The 21129-nt window shown below is 48.1% G+C and overlaps 1 protein-coding gene across 3 annotated transcripts in view; it reads left to right on the top strand.

Moving 5' to 3' along the window:
- Nucleotides 1-11369: 11369 nt before the first annotated feature.
- LOC125993640 (PDZ domain-containing protein 2) overlaps nucleotides 11370-21129 on the top strand; it is a 68059-nt gene continuing 58299 nt past the window's right edge. The window contains exon 1 of one of the 3 annotated variants that reach the window (XM_049762375.2): nucleotides 11370-11789. The gene's annotated coding sequence lies outside the window, so the exon portion shown is untranslated. The remainder of the gene's footprint in view (nucleotides 11790-21129) is intronic. The other 2 variants (XR_011086595.1, XR_011086596.1) reach the window with 2 other exon arrangements.

A 21129-nucleotide genomic window follows, 5' to 3' on the forward strand; every position in this document is an offset into this window, starting at 1 on the left:
TCAGGCGCTCCGCTTGACACGTGAAACCCCGAGGAGAGGCTGGCCGTAGCGCCGAAGAGTCGACAGAATTGTGGACCTCGGTCTGACACGATGTCTTGTGGGAGACCGTGGTGACGAAACACCTCCCGCACCATGATAGACACAGTCTGCTTCACAGATGGGAGCTTAGGCAGAGGAATGAAATGTGTCATCTTGCTAAAACAGTCTACCACCGTGAGGACCACCGTGTTTCCTTCCGGGGGAGGGAGGCCGGTGACAAAGTCGACCGACAGGTGAGACCAGGGACGCTGGGGAACCAGCAAGGGTTGGAGCAGCCCGGCCGGAGGACGAGTAGACGTCTTACAGCGGTTACAAATTGAGCAGGCTCTGACGTAATCGCTGGTGTCCACTTGCCAGGTGGGACACCAGAAACGCTGTGCCACCACGTACCTCGTGCGGGCAGCCCCGGGATGACAGGCCAGGCGTGAGTCGTGCACCCATTGCAGGACGGACTACCGCAGGCCTTCAGGGACGAACAGGCAACCCTCCGGGCAGTTGCTGGGGCTGGGTTGATCGCACCAGGCGGAGCGTGCCCTCCCTCTTCTTTACAAAGAAGAAACCCGCTCCAGTAGGCGAAGAGGATGGCCGTATGATACCAGCCGCCAGGGACTCCCGGATGTACTCCTTCATAGTCCTGCTCCGGAGCGGACAGGGAGTAGACGCGTCCCTTGGGAGGGGAGGTGCCGGGCAACAGATCGATGGTGCAATTGTTGGACCGGTGTGGGGGAAGAGAAGTGGCCCTGGCTTTACCAAAAGCCTCCTTGAGTTCGTGATACAACGCTGGGACATTGGAGATGTCGGCACTGTACCTGGGCGGGGCTCCAGAATGAGCTGCTGTCCTGGGAGGGAAAGAATTAAAAACTGAATGGTTTCATGGTGATTGCCGGAGAGCAGTAACTTAACTGGTTCCGTCACGAAAGCCACCTCGCCAATCAGACGGCCATCAATGGCACGTGCGGGAATGGAGGGGCTCAGAGGCAGGAAGTCGATTCCCCACTGGCGAGCCAGGCCAATGTCCATGATATTTCCCTCCGCCCCGGAATCCACCAAGGCTGCCACGTTCTGGTCGCTTCTTATACGTAGATCCAGCACTTAACTGTCGGAGTGCTTCAACCCACTCGATCGCTTTAAAAAGATTAATAACTCTCTCAAAACGAACCAAAATGTCCTACTCTAATTAGATTTGCCCTGTAATTAATTTGGAAGAAAAGTCTATTTTTCGATCGTGTCTTATTTAACTTTTGACGCGGCCCGACAAAGTTAGAAACCCGTCGGACAAAAAATACTTTTATCCGTCACCAACTCAAATAATCTGATTTAACCACCGTCGTTATTTTATTTAGAGGAAGTAAATTTTCAAACGAATTAACATTTAACGAAATTCACTCTTCCTTTAAATAATTACGAAGGCTATCCAATTCTTTAACATGAACGGAGTGACTTTTTACGCGGCCCGTCAAAAAGGGAAACGGGCCTGCGCCCTCCAAAGAATTAAATTTCTTTAAATTCTACACCAAACAATAATCCGATCCAAACACTTCCGTTAATTTATTCAGACGAAGCAAACTTTCAAACGGACTGAAATTCACTCGGATCTCAAATAACTACGAAGGTTATTTAATTCTCTAAAATTGTCTGATGTTACTTTTATTTATTACGGTTCTATGTTATACCATAATAACCACCCGCTCATTAATCAAATTTGTCAAATCAACGCCAAACAATCGATTGCACATTCCGTACAGATCAGCGCACAACAAAGTAGGTGAATATACAAAACACTTTTATTGAAGAAACATGAAATAGAATTACAAATCTCAATTACTCCAGAAACCGAACAATTTCACTCACTGATACCCGTGCTAATAAAATCATTCAATTCCAGAACAATTCGATTGCAAAACACAGTTCATGAAAGAGGGAAAAGGTAGATACCAGTTGGGTGCTATTTTTGGTGGAAGCAAAGTCGAGTGATCAGTTCGATCTTACTTCTAAAATCCAAATTAGAGAAACAGGTTGGCCTCGAGGGGACCGACAACCCGATGGCTACCCCCCCCCCCCCCCCCCCTCGCGTAGATACAGAAAGTCGTTCCACTCACGTAGTTCCTCATGCAAAGTTGTCCAGTCCAATTCTTTTGAGTAAATCCAAGTTAATCCAAGTAACCGATCCTCCGTCTCACACAAAGATCCCGGGACTTTGGAAAAAATCTTGAAACTCCTTCGGGCTTCTTCACGTATGAGCGCTCTTTGGGGGAAAAAGCCCCATAGCTGCCCCTGCAGGACTTTTTATAGACTTCTCTGTCCCCCCCCCCCCCCCCCTTTCTTTCTTCTATACCCTCCCTATAGGGTAAGATTGCCCAGTTTTCCCACGCCCCTATAGAATAAAATTGGTCAGTTTTCCCACGCCTCCTATAGGGTAAGATTGCCCAGTTCTCCCACGCTCGGACACCTGTTGCCTTCAGCAGCTGCTTCCGCCCACGCATTACTTTCCACCAAGTGTACAGCTAGCCCCTGGTAAAACCTTTCACTTCCTCTTTTCTTCACTTCCTGTTTCATGAGGATAACTCTTTAAAGTTACACTTCAATTAACTCTGAAATAAAAATCCAAACCTTTGATCTATTTCTTTAAACAATTTATATCACGCCACTACTCTCACAGTGGCGGGCCCCTTGATCGAATTGACTAACAATATTGCTTTAAGCTGTTACAGAATACATTTTAGCCAAGCAAAGAAATCAAAAAGTAAAAATCATATTTGTACTTCTCCAAACAATTTATGTCACGCCACTATTCTCACAGTGGCGGGCCCCTTGATCGAATTGACTAACAATATTGCTTTAAGCTGTTGCAGAATACATTTTAGCCAAGCAAAGAAATCAAAAAGTAAAAATCACATTTGTACTTCTCCAAACAATTTATGTCACGCCACTATTCTCACAGTGGCGGGCCCCTTGATCGAATTGACTAACAGTATTGCTTTAAGCTGTTACAGAATACATTTTAGCCAAGCAAAGAAATCAAAAAAGTAAAAACCACATTTGTACTTCCATGCGTGACTCTCAATCCGACACCGTGTTCCTGTTTTATTTCTATTTTTACTAGCTTAGCTTACTTTGGCCCCTTTTTGGTCTCATGTTTCGGTCTGGCGCCATCTTTTGGACATATTTGGAATTTCGACTCTACCAATTTATTCCTGTGAACAATCCATATTTACCCTTTACACCATCTCTTCTCCCCATGTTACATGACAAGGTGTCGAAGAACTCGGAACGAGCCAAGGATCTGTTGCTGTGTTCATCGATGATTGCGTAGACCTTTGTCGCTTTCCTATGATGGTTGACAGGGTAGATCCTGACAAGGCATATTTTAGAGCATGATCTGTTGCTCTGATCGCCACCGCAGACATCGGTGCTTTGCTTGTGACCTCTGAATGAGCTGTAGGGGCTAGCTCCCCGCCATGCTCTGTAGTGGGAGCTGGCTCCTTGGTCTGCGATACTGGTCCAGGGTGAAGTGCAGAGTTATCGTTCTCACTCCCGCATTCAGTACATGTGGTTGTATACTTGCAGTCCTGGGCCATGTGCTTAGTAGACGTGAGACATTCAAAGCAGATTCTGTGCTCCTTCAGGAACGCTCTCCTCTCTTCTATGGGTTTTTCCCGGAAAGCCCGACATTTCCTTAATAGGTGAGGCTTTTTGTGAATAGGGCACTGGCGATCGGGGCTCTCGGCTCCAGCGCTGCGCTCCGCAGCACCGACGTCCGTCTTGTGGACTGAGATCTCCCTTTGTCTGTGCATTTTCGTGTTCTTGCTTGGTTCAGGAATGTCCGTTTGGCTAATGGCCGAGAAGCTTGGGTCATCCATGATTTTAGCCTGATGGAAGATGAAGTCCACGAAAATTCCGAAGGGGGGGAATGAAACTCCATAACATTGTTTGTAGCTGAATCCGATAGTCTGCCACTCCTCTTGCAGGCTAAAGGGCAGCCTGTAAACCAGGGGACTTATTCCTCTGGGTGTGTCTCGGGACTGAAGGCCTGGAAGGGTTCCGTCTGCCTTGGCTGCTCTTAATTCCCTGATACGCTTTGCATGCTCTCCCGACTCTTTCTTGAGCCACTTGACCAGTAGATCCATCTCCTCGCTGGGAGTGAGATTGAGTCCTCTCACTGCGTTTTGAAAGGACAGTCACCAAGCTCTGTAGCTTGCAGGCTTGTCGTTGAATTGAGTCATACCTGGAGTGACCAGCTCGTGAAATATCTGACAATGTCATTGATACCTGATTGGTCGTGCAGGTTGCTTTGGGGTGTGTAGTTGGGCACGGTAGGACATGATGGACCCCGGTATCTGGGTGTAGCTGTATATGTGCCCTGATGACCCTGTGTATCTCTTGGTATAAGAGATGTGATAGGGGCATGTTGTTGTGGCCAATGAGTAGTCTGTTCGCCGGTGTATAAGTGAGGTTGGCATCGGCCAGACCATTCTCTGATATGGGCCGTGGAGCTGTAATAGACTTACCTGTCACAGTATCTGCACGTAGATATGAATCGTCACCTTGCGGGGGAAGATAAGATGCTGATCTACGTGTAGCCATCTTGCCTTGTTGTGAGAGTGTAGATGTGGTGCCATTGTTGGCTCTGTGAATCGCTGTCCAGGCAGCGTTCACTTTCAACACCATATTAACATGCGCTTACTTCCTGATTCTAGTCACGTGACCTACTCTATCGTAACACTGATCACAGACTACAAAGACATGACAGGTGTAGAATAACAATCCTGCATTCCTGTTATAGGGTGACAATGACTGTACGACAACGCCAAGCTCGGTTATATGTGACATGTGTGAAGGCCATCGCCTTCACAGAATAATAATAATAATAATAATAATAATAATAATAATAATAATAAAAAAGTGAATGCTGTAGAATAACATATGAGTGAAAACCATTGCCTTCACACAATAATGACGATTGGTGTAGAATAACATATGTGTGAAGGCCATCGAAGGGGCTCACAACCCCCTTATGATGAAAAAAATAAATGGATTGCGTTTTCCCTCGCCCTGACGCGGGTCACTGGGGCCCCCCTCTGGAGCCAGGCCTGGAGGCGTGACTCGAAGGCGAGCGTCTGGTGGAAGGGCCTTCGCCCATTGGGCCTGGCCGGGCACAGCCCGAAAAGGAAACGTGGGTCCCCCTTCCCATGGGCTCACCACCTGTGGGTGGGGCCAAAGGGGTCGGGTACAGTGTAAGCTGGGCGGCGGCCAAAGGCATGGACCTTGGCGGTCTGATCCCCAGCTACAGAAGCTGGCTCTTGGGATATGGAATGTCACCTCTCTGGCTGGAAAGGAGCCCGAGCTGGTGTGAGAGGCAGAAAAGTTCAGACTAGACATACTTGCCTCCACGCACAGTTTGGGTTCCGGTACAAGCCCTCTCGAGAGGGGCTGGACTCTCTTCCACTCTGGAGTTGCCCACGGTGAGAGGCGTCGAGCAGGTGTGGGTATACTTATTGCCCCCCAGCTGGGCGCCTGTACATTGGGGTTCACCCCGGTGAACAAGAGGGTAGCCTCCCTCCGCCTTCGGGTGGGGGGATGGGTCCGGACTGTTGTTTGTGTGTATGCACCAAATGGCAGCTCAGAGTACCCACCCTTCTTGGAGTCCCCGGAGGAAGTGCTGGAGAGCACTCTTTCTGGGGACTCCATTGTTCTACTGAGTGACTTCAATGCTCATGTGGGCAATGACAGTGAGACCTGGAAGGGCATGATTGGGAGGAACAGCCCGATCGATTTGAACCCGAGCTGTGTTCTATTATTGGACTTCTGTGCTCGACACGGATTTTCTATAATGAACACCATAATCAAAAATAAGGGTGTCCATGTGTGCACTTGGCACCAGGACACCCTAGGCCACAGTTCGACGATCGACTGTGTAGTTGTGTCATCGGATTTGCGGCCGTATGTTTTGGACACTCGGGTGAAGAGAGGGGCGGAGCTGTCAACTGATCACCACCTGGTGGTGGGTTGGCTCCGATGGTAGGGGAAGATGCCGGTCCGACCTGGCAGACCCAAATACTCTGTGAGGGTCTGCTGGGAACGTCTGTCAGAATCTCCTGTCAGGAAGAGCTTCAACTCCCACCTCCGGCAGAGGTTTTCCCACGTCCCGGGGGAGGCGGGGGACATTGAGTCTGAGTGGACCATGTTCCGCGCCTCCATTGTTGAGGAGGCCGACTGGAGCTGTGGCCGTAAGGTCGTTGCTGCATGTCGTGGCGGCAATCCCCGAACCCGCTGGTGGACACCGGCGGTAAGGGATGCCGTCAAGCTGAAGAAGGAGTCCTATCGGGCCGTTTTGGCCTGCGAGACTCCGGAGGCAGCCGACAGGTACCGGATGGCCAAGCGGAACGTGGCTTCGGCGGTTGCTGAGGCAAAAACCCGGGCGTGGGAGGAGTTTGGTGAGGCCATGGAGAATGACTTCCGGACGGCTTTGAGGAAATTCTGGTCCACCATCCGGCGTCTCAGGAGGGGGAAGCAGTGCAACGTCAACATTGTTTACAGTGGGGATGGCATGCTGCTGACCTCCTCAATTCGACCTACACGCCTTCCATTGTGGAAGCAGGGCCTGGGGACTCCGAGGCGGACTCTCCAATCTCTGGGGTCGAAGTCACTGAGGTAGTTAAAAAACTCCTCGGCGGCGAGGCCCCGGGGGTGGATGAGATGCGCCTGGAGTTCTTAAGGGCTCTGGATGTTGTGGGGCTGTCAATGCTTACACGCCTCTACAATATTGCGTGGACATCGGGGACAGTACCTCTGGATTGGCAGACTGGGGTGTTGGTTCCCCTCTTTAAGAAGGGGGTCCGGAGGGTAGGTTCCAATTACAGGGGAATCACACTCCTCAGCCTCCCTGGTAAGGTCTATTCAGGGGTGCTGGAGAGGAGGGTCCATCGGGAGGTCGAACCTCGGATTCAGGAGGAGCAGTGTGGCTTTTGTCCCGGCCGTGGAACAGTGGACCAGCTCTACACCCTCAGCAGGATCCTCGAGGGTGCATGGGAGTTCGCCCAACCAGTCCACATGTGTTTTGTGGACTTGGAGAAGGCGTTCGACCGTGTCCCTCGGGACGTTCTTCGGAGGGTGCTTCGGGAGTACGGGGTGCCGAGCCAACTGATAAGGGCGGTTCGGTCCCTGTATCACCGATGCAAGAGTTTGGTCCGCATTTCCGGCAGTAAGTCGGATTCGTTCCCAGTGAGTGGCCTTTGTCACCGATTCTGTTCATAATTTTTATGGACAGAATTTCTAGGCGCAGCCGAGGCGTTGAGGGGGTCCGGTTTGGGGACCTCAGCATTGCGTCTCTGCTTTTTGCAGACGACGTGGTGCTGTTGGCTTCTTCAGGCCGTGATCTCCAGCTCTCACTGGAGCGGTTCGCAGCCGAGTGTGAAGCGGTCGGGATGATGTCAGCACCTCCAAATCCGAGTCCATGGTCCTCGATCTGAAAAGGGTGGAATGCCCTCTCCAGATCGGGGATGAGATCCTGCCCCAAGTGGAGGAGTTTAAGTATCTTGGGGTCTTGTTCACGAGTGAGGGGAGGATGGAGCGCGAGATTGAAGGGCGGATCGGTGCAGCGTCGGCAGTAATGCGGACTCTGTACCGGTCCGTCGTGGCAAAGAGAGAGCTGAGCCAAAAGGCAAAGCTCTCAATTTACCGGTCGATTTACGCTCCTACCCTCACCTATGGTCACGAGCTATGGGTCGTGACCGAAACAACGAGATCCCGGATACAAGCGGCCGAAATGAGTTTTCTCCGCAGGATGTCCGGGCTCTCCCTTAGAGATAGGGTGAGAAGCTCGGTCATCCGGGAGACACTCGGAGTAGAGTCGCTACTCCTCCAGAGAGTAGCAAGAGGAGAGGAGCAAGATGAGGTGGCTCGGGCATCTCATCAGGATGCCTCCTAGATGCCTCCCTGGGGAAGTGTTCCGGGCATGTCCCACCGGTAGAAGACCCCGGGGACGACGCAGGACGCGCTGGAGAGACTATATCTCTCAGCTGGCCTGGGAACGCCTTGGGATCCCCCGGGATGAGCTGGATGAAGTGGCTGAGGAGAGGGAAGTCTGGGAGTCCCTCCTGAAGCTGCTGCCCCCGCGACCCCGGATAAGCGGAAGAAGATGGATGGATGGATGGATGGATGGATGGATGGATGGATGGATGGATGGATGGATGGATGGATGGATGGATGGATGGATGGATGGATGGATGGATGGATGGATGGATGGATGGATGGATGGATGGATGGATGGATGGATGGATGGATGGATGGATTTGGATTTGGATTAAAAATCTGACATAATGCAACCTGGCCTGTTTACTGCAGTCACAAACACCAATATCATCCTTGTTATTAATACAACAATAACAATAATAAAACAAACTTAATACATCTAAGAAAAAGTCATTCAACTTTCATAAAGTTGTTCATTTGTATTTAATTTATTATTATTTTAATCTTTAACTTTTCTGGTAGTGTAATTGACAACAGATTCTCATTTGCAATATTAACCTATCTGCAGAAAGCAAAATATATAGTTATATATTTACAAGTTCATTTACAGTAGTAATGGTTCGAGGAACGTCAGTGCGAATGGGCCATTTTCATCTAACCAAATATTGCCCACGTTGCAAAAAGTTTGGACACCCGTGGTGTAGAGAGTCTTAGCGTTTTGTTTTATAAGGTTGTGGAAACAGATACGAGTGGACCATTTTAGATAACTAACTAAGCAAATCATTTGGAAAGTTTCAACAACTGAATGTGGAAACTTTCCACAAGTCAAGGAAAGGTGGAAGGTTTTAACAAAGTTAATTATTCTAGTCTACATCCCAACATAGTCATACAATCAAAGTAATTTGTCAACCCTAACACATAGTCATGGGTTTTCATTTGTTATGGTTAGTATATGTGGTCTATATTTACTTACTTTTATATATTACGTACTTTTATTTTGAAGGATGGTACACAGGAAGTATTGTTTTTACTATTTCTGTTTGACAAATGTGCTCAATAAAAAAAAAACTGTTGTTACCAATGTGTTGATTGGCACTGGCAAACCAACATGAGTTGTGATGGTCATCATTTTGTTCTTTGTCCACAGTATTACTCATTTTATTGAAATAACTCTGCTAACGTTTTCGACCGCAGTGGGGGATGCCTTGGTGGCTACAGTTGGCCACCCAGGTATGAGGAACAAGCAAATTTTGGGTCACCCTTTCCAGACCCTTCTCCAATTTCGGGTGAGCAATGCAAACCCTAAATAGGGCTGCTCAGTCCAGCAGGTGCTGAAGCAAGATCTTGTTCCTGAATCCCAATCTTCCAATGATCATCACACCCGCTCCGCCCCTGTGAAGGACTCAAGCTTGGAACTTCCAGTCACATCCTTGATCTGCCCCCTTCGCTTTATCCTGTCACCAGAGGACTGTGAGGAATGGGGCGCGCATTTCTTTCCCCCACAATCCACATAAAGCCACACTCACCATATTCCAGTGGCACGTGAAGCTCAGGTGAGTGCAGTTGCAGGGGACTGCCAGAAATCCAGTCTATCGGAAATCTGCCCATATGTGTATCCCCGGAGCACTGCATCGCTCTTAGTCTGGCCTCAATCCTTCGACCTGTTCCGCTACTCCTGGCAGTGTTACCCAAACCAAACAGGTCGAAGGGTAGAGGCCAGACTAAGAGCGATCCACTGCTCCGGGGGTACACATATGGGCAGATTTCCGTTAGACTGGATCTCTGGCAGCCTGCAACTGTACTAACCTGAAGGTGTATCCCATTATCCCCGGAGGGATACAGTGACCCGGCGGATCTTATTGAGTGGAGAACTACAAATTCCTGGGTGTTCGCCTTAACAATAAACTGGACTGAACTGATCACACCCACGCCCTGTACAAAAAGGGCCAGAGTCGCCTCCACCTGCTGAGGAGACTGAGGTCCTTCGGTGTCTTCAGGGCTCTCCTCCGGACCTTCTATGACTCTGTGGTGGCCTCAGCCATCCTCTACGCCAGACCTGGGCAAAATACGGCCCGCGGGCCACATCCGGCCCTTTGTGCGTCCCTGTCCGGCCCGCATGAGGCCAATCGTAAATTATATTTGATTACAACTTAATTAAGAGCAAGCTCTGTCCCGGGCTGTCCCCTGGACTCCATTGAGGTTGTGGGTGAGAGGAGGACGTTGATTAAGCTTAAATCCTTCGTGGACAACACCTCTCACACCCTCCATGAGATTGTGCGGTCCCTGAGCAGCTCCTTTAGCGGCAGGCTTTTGCACCCTCTGTGTAGGAAGGAACGGTTCCGCAGGTCCTTCATTCCCTCTGCTGTCAAACTTTACAACATGCATGCCACCTGATAAAATGAATGGGTTTCGTCTCTGCTAGCAGCGCTTGTGTTTGTCCTTGTCTGTTATTTCCCCTTTTTTATAATTCTGGCACTTGTTTTTATTTGCACTCGTATTGTTCTTGCATTCATTATGCGCTGCTGTGACAAGTGAATTTCCCCGGTGTGGGATGAATAAAGTTCTATCATCATCATCATCATCATCATCATCATCATCATCATCATCATCATCATCATCATCGTCATCATCATCATCACCTTATCGTGGTGGGGCACTTTGCGCGTCTCCATGACCCCTAGAGCTAGTTTTGTACTCCTGGAAGGGTTACACACACGCACGCATGCACACAAACACACACGCACACACGTGCACACGCTTACAAACACAAGCACATGCATGCATGCAAATTGTTTGATTTGTCTTTGCATCCATGTACCGTTTAACTTACTGATACACACGCGCGCGCGCACGCACGCACACGCACGCACGCACACACGCACACCCACGCACACGCACACACACACACATACACACACACACACACACACACACACACACACACACACACACACACACACACACACACACACACACACGCGTGTTGAAAGGTAAACCTTCTTCCATCCGCCGGGAGGCAGTGTTGCTCCCACCATGAAATGGGAGCCGTCTCCCGTTTCTTGTTTAAACTTTGAAAAAAGAAAAAAGAGCCTTTCCATGATCTTCTATCATTTGTTTATTCAACACAACTTTGGTTCATTATTTTCTTATGTATATAGGTGGAGGGAGGGAGAAAGACACAGTCCTACAATCAACATTTTACATACTCAATAATAACAAAAATAAATTGAATGTAAAGAAGTAGAATAAACAAATACAACTACAGTAGTAACAATAAAGAAAATGAGTATGAGGCAAAACTAAGTGACCTTTTACAATGATATCCGTGAGGTACTTTTTTCACAGTAGTATAATCTACCGAACAGTTTTCGAGCTTGAAGAGGAAACCGTCTCGGAGGCGGAGTCCAGGATAATAACAACGTAGCAGTCTGTATGATATGGTCCCGCCTGTAGCGGACAGAGAGGCTGCTAAAAGCCGCTCGAATCCCAAAAGAATTTTAATCATACCTTTGGATAAAGCAACACATTGGAAGCAAAGCAGCGACCGAAATTCTGAATGGGGTTATTTTCGGCCGCCGGTGTGCTTTTGTTTGACTAAGGGTATTGCGTCTGGTGCCGTTTTTCCAACTATGTGAGAATTCGGTACTTATATATTGGTCGTTGAGTTTGATGCTAGAAGTGTATGTTATTTTGTTTTCTACGCGAGCATGAGCTTTCCGCGGGGTTTCAGACAAAAATGGACGAAGCTTCGAAATTCATCGCCCTGCAGCCCAAGCAAGGTATAGTGTAAAACCTTTTAATTTTTTTCCTTTTTCTTTTCTTTTTCAATACAGTCTGGCTCTCTCTGGTGAAACACAGCAAGTGAGTTGTGACAGTTTGTTCTAGCGTCTTGGGAAACGATTAATGCGATTCAAATGTATTTTTAGGTCCAAGAACATCTAACCAGCCTAAGGCGTGTTAACTGTTCTAACATACTTTTTTTTTCTTTCTTTTTAAATTCCGGAAGATTTCTGTAGATAATATTTGAATGATGGTCTGCAACGTAACAATCTGTTTTTAATCCTTTATTTTGTAAATATAATTCTTGTTTCATGTCAGGTTTCAAGATTCATATTAATTTGCTCACCTGGGTATGTATGGATGATAAATTAACTTAGTTGGAAGTATGAATGCAAGCGAAGTACACAATTAGAGACCTGCAAAACTCTTAATTTGCCATAAATTGTTGGATTTGTCTTTGCATCTATGTACTGTCCCACCCACGCGCACACGCACAGACACGCTCAGACACACACTCGAGAAGCGAATCGGTCGAATTTCGAATCTATTTTTCTCATTATAAATAATGGACATTTTTTAAAATCCGTTCCAAGACTAAAAAAAACGCCTTTTTTAAGCATTTTTTTCATTTGCACATTTTTGTCGGATCGCGCAACTGCAGCGCACAGCTGAACGTGCAACCGTAGCGCGTCGCATTATTGTGACAGAGCCGTCACTGAAATTTAGAAAATATTTTTAAAGTGCTGATGTACTTTTTAAAATTTAAGTGGACCTATGTGCGCAGGGAGCTTAATTTTGTTCGATCGCGCAACTGCAGCACACCGCCGAACGCGCAACCGTAGCGCGTCATCGACCGCGCAACTGCACCGCGCTGGTCGCATTATTGTGACAGAGCCGTCACTGAAATTTAGAAAATATTTTTAAAGTCTTGATGTACTTTCCAAAATTTAAGTGGACCTCAGTGCGGAGGGAGCTTAATTTGGTCCGATCACGCAACCGCAGCGCGCCGGGCGCTCACTGTCGCATTGCTTTAAGAGCATCTTTGTGTTTTAGGATGGCTTTACTGCTCTCACTTGCTTTCTTTGGAGGCATGATTAGGGGTTAATACAATCCTCAAAGTAACGGAAATACAATAAGAACGAACGGAGTCAGTCGGCATCTGGGCCGCACGGTCTGTCACGTGCTGGTGCCACCTGCGACAGGACCACGCCCCCCTGTCAGTGGAATCGCCGTCACCTGCCACGGGCTCATGGACAGCGCTATATCAGCGCCGCCAGTGCAGACCTGAGTGTCAGTCTGTCCCTTGATGCTGCTTCGCTCATCAGTCCCTGAGATACTGACTCGCTTGACTATTGGAAATCCCGCAGAATCGCTTGTCCTCTCCAGCCCGATCGCCGCTCCAGCGCCAGCTGTTACCATCATCCCCTTCCACAATAAAGTCTGTCGCTACGCACTTGGCTGTACTGTCCGTTCCCTTACAAGGTCGGGTTTTATCGGGTCCTCCCGGCTCAACTTACGAGGTTCGACCTCCGAATTTTGTTCGACAACCGAAGCAAAAAAATTTAGAATTTTTTGTTCGAATTCCAATTAGTTTGAGAACCGGGTCGTTCGAAAACCGAGGTTTGACTGTACAGTGATCCCTTGCCACTAGAGCTTCACCTATTGCGGCCTCTGTGTATCGCGGGTGTGAAGAATATTTAATATTACAGATATTTCGGTGCATCGCGTGTTTTTGTTGCATCACTTGGAGCGCGGGGCTCTGTCTGCCCATATGACTTTACAGTACAGTATTGTCCTGAAGAGGAGACGAGACACAAATGCAATTATGTTTTATAACAACTGTAGTCACTGAAAATGTGACGCTGTAGCCTACACCAGCACTCATTAAAATACCAGTTCTGCTCAGCCAACAGAAATAAAGTAATGCTCAGCATTCCCAATATTATATATTATATTACCATATTTTTCGGACTATAAGTCACGTTTTTTTCCCATAGTTTGAGTGGGGGGGGGGGCGACTTATACTGAGGAGCTACTTATATGTGAATTTTTTCAAAAAATGTTTCCCCCCCAAAAAAGTGAAACCGCGATAAACGAACCGCGATGTAGCAAGGGATTACTGTAATATGAATTTCAAGTGATGTCAGCAGCGCGGCGCGGTGGTTGTTTACATAAAGGACAAAGATTCGATCACGGGATGACGAAGATGACGAAGGGCCCCACGTACTACTGGCATCATTAGCGGCTTTGTTTGTAAGTGACACGGAGGATGAAGAGTTTGAAGGATTTTAGGATTTGGAGTGACACAGAAGGTTTGAAAAACTATTATGGCTTTCACGCACGCCCGGTCCTACTCTATGGAGCTCTCTTTCACCTCCGTGGATGGAAGTCGGGGGCCGGCATTCGGCCGGGTGGCTGCCCGGGTACGGTGGATGGGGCTCGGACATGGCTTTTACGCACGCCCTGTCCTACTCAACGGAGCTCTCTTTCACCTCCGTGGATGGAAGTGGGGGGCCGGTTCTCGGCCGGGTGGCTGTCCGGGGACGGTGGATGGGGCTCGGACGTGGCTTTTACGCATGCCCGGTCCTATTCTATGGAGCTCTCTTCCACCTCTGTGGCTGGAAGTGCCACCTCCGGGAATGGAAGTCCACGCCGCCACACGCCTGGAAGTCGACGCCGGTGCTTGGGTCCTTGTACTTTGTTAACGCTACAATATAGTTAGTTATATACTAGATCTGTGGAATAACGACGAGGCTGACGTCAGGGTGCATGCGCGGTGTTGTTGACAAAGGACGAGGAATTTGATCGATGGATTTAATGATTTGGAGTGACACAGATTGTTTGATAATATTATTGCTTATATAATAGTTATTTGATGTATAATTTATGTATCGTTATATGGGCCTGTGGAATATTTTGAAGTGCCAGCGTTGTCAGCGGCGCGTACCCATTGTTGACATAAAGGACGATCGATGGATTTAATGAATTGGAGTGATACAGATGGTTTTATAAACGTGTTATTTATGTAATAGTTATTTGAATAATTCTGAATGTTACGTCAGGCCCATTCTCAGCTCTTCGTTTCTGTTCATGTCACGTTAGCATACCTATCATTTAGCCTGTTGTTGTCTGTTCTTGGTGTTGGATTTTGTTGAATAAATTTCCCCCAAAATGCGACTTATGCTCCGGAGCGACTTATATAAGTTTTTTTCACGTTATTGTGCATTTTATGGCTAATGCGACCTATATTCCAGAACGACTTTTAGTCCGAAAAATACGGTATTCGCAAAAAAAGAAACCCATTGTGCTATCCATAAAGGTTGCTCTGATATTAGTGCTCATTCAGGGTGAGAGGGAATTGAACTCATGATGCCCGTGCAAAAGCCAGGCGAGTGTATCACTACACCATCAGGCATCCCACGGTCAGCGAAGGTTATTGAGATAAATTTTACCGTTCAAAGAAAGCAGTAGTGCTCGAAAAGATATTCTTCTAGAAATTATGAAACATCTAATCTGGGTCGTAAGATTCTCTCGCTAAGTAAAGCGTTTTGAACTATTACGGCTTCCATGTCGATCGGATTTTGAATTAACGACCAATCCATGATTAACTGCTTTCTTTTTGTGGGAGGAGATGGATTGAAACTCTGGGTCTCCAGCAAGCAGGTAAAGAGTAAATTACCACAGTAACAGGGACGTGCGGTCACAGGAGGCAAGGGCCACGCCTCCCCTGCCATCATGAAAAGGGGAAAAAACAAATTAAATTGTTTTTATTATAAAGTAATTTTCCTTTTAATTTTAGTAGTTTTGTACCATTTTGAACCAAAATCGCTGAATTTTTATAGTTATGTTAAAAGTGAAGCCGAGTTGCTCGGAGGAGGCAACTTCCTGCCTTGCTTCCGCTGAGGATTGCGTAATCACACGGCTGCCTATTCTGACAGGCTATGGCAGGGGTCGGCAATCCAAAATGTTCAAAGAGCCCTATCGACCCCCCACCCAAAAAAAAAAAAAAAAAAATACCTGTCTGGAGCCGCAAAAATCTAAATGATTTTTATAAGGCAACATAGACTGTCAATACATGAGTTATATGCCTATTATTAAAATAATTAAGTAGGCTACAAATACAAAGCAACAAAGCGACGCAAAACTTCGCCCCTGGATAGCCAGCGGACTTTGTTGTGCAGCAGGAGATCGGCATATTCACTCTCAACTTCATCTAGCAATTCACGGAACTGGCGGTGGTTTAATGCTTTTGCGATTATTTTCTTTACAATATGGATGACAAGGTTCATTACCTCCATACACTCCGGTGGGAATGTTTACGCACACAGCGCCCCTTGGTGCAATATGCAATGGAATGCAAGCAATTTTCGATCCAATGCTTTCTGTCGTAAAATCACAAACTTTTGCGACCCTCTCATACTCGGTGCGCCGTCTGTAGTGACTGAAATCAGGTGGACAGTGTGTATCGCTGTCATTTAAACACTGCAGCACAGCCTCGCAGATGTTCTCCCCTCGTGTTTGGCCTTTTAGTGGTATCAATTTCTTCTTGCGGCCCATTAGAGTTAACGTACCTACAGAGCAGAGCGGTCTGTTCGATTTCGGTCACGTCGCACGACTCATCACAGGCAAATGAGAAAGCTGAAACTGAATTGATGTCCTTGATTTGCTGATCAGTGATATTGTTTGCCAATGAAAATCAATCTAATTCAGCAGCTCCCACGGCAGGTTGAACTTCTTGAGTTGTCTCAGGAAGTACAGCCTCTGCTGGGCCTTCTTCCGGACAGAGTCTATGTGGCCGGTCCATTTCAGGTCCCGAGAGTTTGTAGTTCCCAGGAACTTGAAGGTGTCTATGGAGAGAATAGTATTACTGCGGATAGTGAGGGGTGAAAGTGGTGAAGGGTCTCGCCTGAAGTCCACTGTCATCTCCATGGTCTTGAGCAGGTTCAGCTCCAGGTGGTTTTGGCTGAACCAGTGGACCAGCCGCACCACCTCCTGTCTGTACGCAGTCTCATCACCGTCCTGGATCAGTCCGATGAGAGTGATGTCGTCTGCATACTTCAGGAGCTTCACAGGAGAGTAACCTGAGGAGAAATCGTTGGTGTAGAGAGAGAAGAGCAGTGGGGAGAGGACACACCCCTGAGGGGCTCCAGTATTGGTGGTCCGGGTGTCAGATGTGATGCTCCCCAGCCTCACAAACTGTCTCCTGTTGGTCAGGAAGCTGGTGATCCACTGACTGGTGGAGGCAGGCACCGCGAGCTGGGTGAGCTTCTGTTGGAGGATGTCAGGAGCGATGGTGTTGAACGCTGAGCTGAAGTCCACAAACAGGATCCTGGCGTACGTTCCTGGGGTGTCCAGATGGTGCAGGTTGTAGTGCAGTCCCATGTTGACCGCATCATCCACCGACCTGTTTGCCCAATAGGCAAACTGGAGGGGGTCAAGCAGGGGGCTCGTGACATCCTTCAGGTGGTTCAGCACTAACCTCTCGAAATATTTCATGACCACAGATGTCAGTGCGACAGGTCTATAGTCATTCAAACCTTTGATGGCGGGCTTCTTGACCACTGGAACGATGGTGGAGCTCTTGAAGCACGAGGCCACCTCACACAGCTCCAGGGAATGGTTAAAGATCCGTGCAAAGGTGGGCGCCAGCTGCTCAGCGCAGACTTTCAAGCAGGAAGGTGACACGCTGTCTGGGCCCGGTGCCTTCTTTTGCCTCCGGAACATCTGGCACACTTCCTCCTCGCGGATCTGGATTGTGGGCGCGGCCTCTGCGAGAGAGAGAGTCGGTGACAACGGTGATGGAGGTGTGGACAGAGCAGTTATAGAGGGAGGTGAGTATGTAGATTGTGCTGCAGGAGGTCCCGTTGTGTGGGAGGACCGATCAAACCTGCAGTAGAAGCTGTTTAGCTGGTTAACAAGACTTGGGCTCTCCACAGGATGGAGAGTTTGTTTCTTGAAGTCCGTGATGCTCTGCATACCTTTCCACACTGTTGAGGGATCAGGATTGGCAGAGAGGTGTCTCTCCAGGCTCTCCCCGTAACACCTCCTGGCTTTCCTGACCTCTCGGTTCAGTGTGTTTCTGGTCCGCTTGAACAGGTCCCGGTCGCCGCTCCTGTAGGCCTCCTCCTTGATTTTGCGCAGCCTCCTGAGGTTCGGTGTAAACCAAGGTTTGTCGTTGTTGTGCGTGCAGAAGGTCTTATTCTGCACACACAGATCCTCACAAAAACTGACAGTGTCATTGAGTTCATACAGGTCTGAAGTTGCAGCTTCAAAAATTCCCCAATCGGTGCAGTCAAAGCAGGCGTGGAGGTCCTGCCTTGACTCCACTGTCCACTTCCTCACAGTCCTCACCACAGGCTTAGAAGTTTTTAGTTTCTGCCTGTAGGCAGGGATCAGATGAACTAAACAGTGGTCCGAGAGTCCTAAAGCTGTTTTGGGTTCACAACATTTATCTGAAAAGAATTTCACAGAGGCAGAAGATGTCTTCGATGGCCAGCGACCTCTGCAGAGGGGCGCAAACCAGACACTCAGCAAGTGTGGCTGAGATTCGCGCTCTTCCTCCAGTTTGGTCATGCCTTTTATTGAGTAGCAACAATGGGGGAGTCTACATGAATGCATAGTTTCTTAAACAGCAAGGACATCTCATAATTACATCTCATTACCATAGAACAACAGGGATGCTATTATAGAAAGAGCAGTATGGTCGTCTAATGACTTTAACAAAGTTAAGCAGGAGGGTCTTAGTGCCCCTGGGATGCATACATCCGCGACGTACTCATGACTTTAGATTAAATAAGACATTTGTCTGCTTTAGCCATCTCATAATAGACTCATGACCTGGTCATGACTAGCTAACGAAGGAGTTTATTGTATAACGCGATTCATGACCCGGTCATGTGCTCCTTAGCCAGCCATATGGGCCCAAGTCTTTATCACGAGGTCAAACTGTCACATACTGTGGAAAATCTTGCACACATAAGTAGATACATAGAATCCAATGATAAAAGGTACATTTTTCCCAACAAGCTGCACGAGCCACAGAGTGGTATGCATCCTTAATTACGGTGTATGTGCCCCTCTGGTGGGACACATTTTGTGCTGTCTGTATCTGGGGAGTTCATGTGCGAGGTTCGCCCTGTTAAGATCACCCAGAACAATGATTAGTGAATTTGGTAAAAGTTTCTCCATGTCCGTCACCTGGTCAGCCAGCATCTGCGTGGCTTCACTCGCACGTGCGTGTGGTGGAATCTAAACAGCCGCCATGACGATCGAGGAGAACTCCCGTGGTGAATAGAACGACCGGCAGTTTATGAAAAGTGTTTCTAGGAGAGGGCTGCAAAACTCTTTCAACATCAGTACACCAACGTTCATTAATGTAGAAACAGAGACCACCTCCCTTTGATTTTCCGGAGAGCTCCGCGCTGCGATCTGCACGCGTTAGCCAAAACCCAGCTAACTCCACGGCGTGGTGGGGGGTTCGTTCGCCAAGCCACGTTTCAACAAAACACAGCGCGGTGGATCTGCTGAAGTACATGTTCCTTGAAGTGAGGAGCAGCAGTTCGTCCATCTTGTTCGCCAGGGAGTGGACACCCGCCAGATGAATTGAAGGTATGGCAGAACAGAACCCTCTCTGCCTCAGCTTTACGAGGGCTCCGGCTCATTTTCCGCGTCGCCGCCGTCGCACTAGCTTGTATAGCACCGCCGCTCCGGCTAAAATATCCGACAAACAGTCTGAATCAGAGAGAACAGGAGAGAAAATACCAGAAGAATACTGACCGATGTTTAACAGTGCTTCTCTGGTAAAGGTGATCCGGGATGGACAGCAGAGGACACAGAAAACACACAAAATAAGACAAAGAAACAGAGAGCGACTCACCGTGGCGGCCATCCGCGGCGCCATCATGACGTCACATTACCAACATTTCAAGCATTTTTGCTAAATGAAAAGCTGAGAGTAGCTGATGATATAAAAAGACCTGGCTGCACGGACCTGCCTACATTTCTAACAACTCAAAAATGTGAGTGCTGGTCCAAGCACAACAGCGATTAGACATGACCTTGTGGAGGGAGGGCTTCTCACCTGCTCGGACAGCCACATACACCATCCGTCCGTCCGTCCGTCCATCCATCCGTCCATCCGTCCATCCATCCATCTTCTTCCGCTTATCCGGGGTCGGGTCGCGGGGGCAGCAGCTTTAGGAGGCACTCCCATACTTCCCTCTCCCCAGCTACTTCATCCAGCTCATCCCAGGGGATCCCAAGGCGTTCCCAGGTCAGCTGAGAAACAGTCTCTCCAGCGCGTCCTGGGTCGTCCCCGGGGTCTCCTACCGGCGGGACATGCCCGGAACACCTCCCCAGGGAGGCGTCCAGGAGGCATACTGATGAGATGCCCGAGCCACCTCATCTGGGTCCTCTCAACTTGGAGGAGCAGCGGCTCTACTCCGAGTCTCTCCCGGATGACCGAGCTTCTCACCTTATCTCTAAGGGAGAGCCCAGACACCCTGCGGAGGAAACTCATTTCGGCCGCTTGTATCCTAGATCTCGTTCTAACTATCACGGTTTATGTATTTTTTTTATCCGGAAAAAGTTAGCATTTCCTATTCTATCCATTGATTTTCGAGAAATAACGAAACAAGGAATTTTTAAAGACAAATCGGGCCACACACCACTCCCCTCCATGTCTTGGTTCATGACGTCACAGAAGCTCACTATTTTTCCGTTGGAAATCATAGTAGAGACTTGCTCAAAATGTACAAACACAGCTATCAATTGGCACCAAAATTTATATGGGCATCTCTACTTGACTACAGTGGTACTCCTACTTATGAACAACTGTACTTACAAACTTTTTGAGGTTCAAACCGAAGCCTCGTGATTTTTTTTTCATCTACGTACAATTTTCAACTTCCGAATCGACGCCATCCTTGCCTCTTTTGCACTGCCATTCCTTGTTCGTCTTGGCGCGATAGCAGTGTAAAAACAAGTAGTGTAGTCGAGTATGTCTCCTAAGACTATTGATATGAAACTAGAAATTCTAAAGGAGCATGGCGAAGACAGAGCAAAAAGTGTGACTTTGGGATAGCCCGACATGCACTATTTGCTTTTACATTGGGAAACATTGCTTCTACTTCCAAGTCAAGTCAAGTCAAGTTTATTTGTATAGCCCTAAATCACAAACAGTCTCAAAGGGCTTCACATAGCCAAAATTGACAATTATTCTCAAAGCATCCCCTGATCTTAAGCTCCCAAAAGGGCAAGGAAAAACTCAAAAAAACCCTGCCAGGGGAAAATGAGAAACCTTGAGAAGGGACCACAGATAGAAGGATCCCCCTTTCAGGA

Source organism: Syngnathus scovelli, chromosome 3, assembly GCF_024217435.2.
Source record: "Syngnathus scovelli strain Florida chromosome 3, RoL_Ssco_1.2, whole genome shotgun sequence".
In the NCBI taxonomy this organism is placed as follows: domain Eukaryota; kingdom Metazoa; phylum Chordata; class Actinopteri; order Syngnathiformes; family Syngnathidae; genus Syngnathus; species Syngnathus scovelli.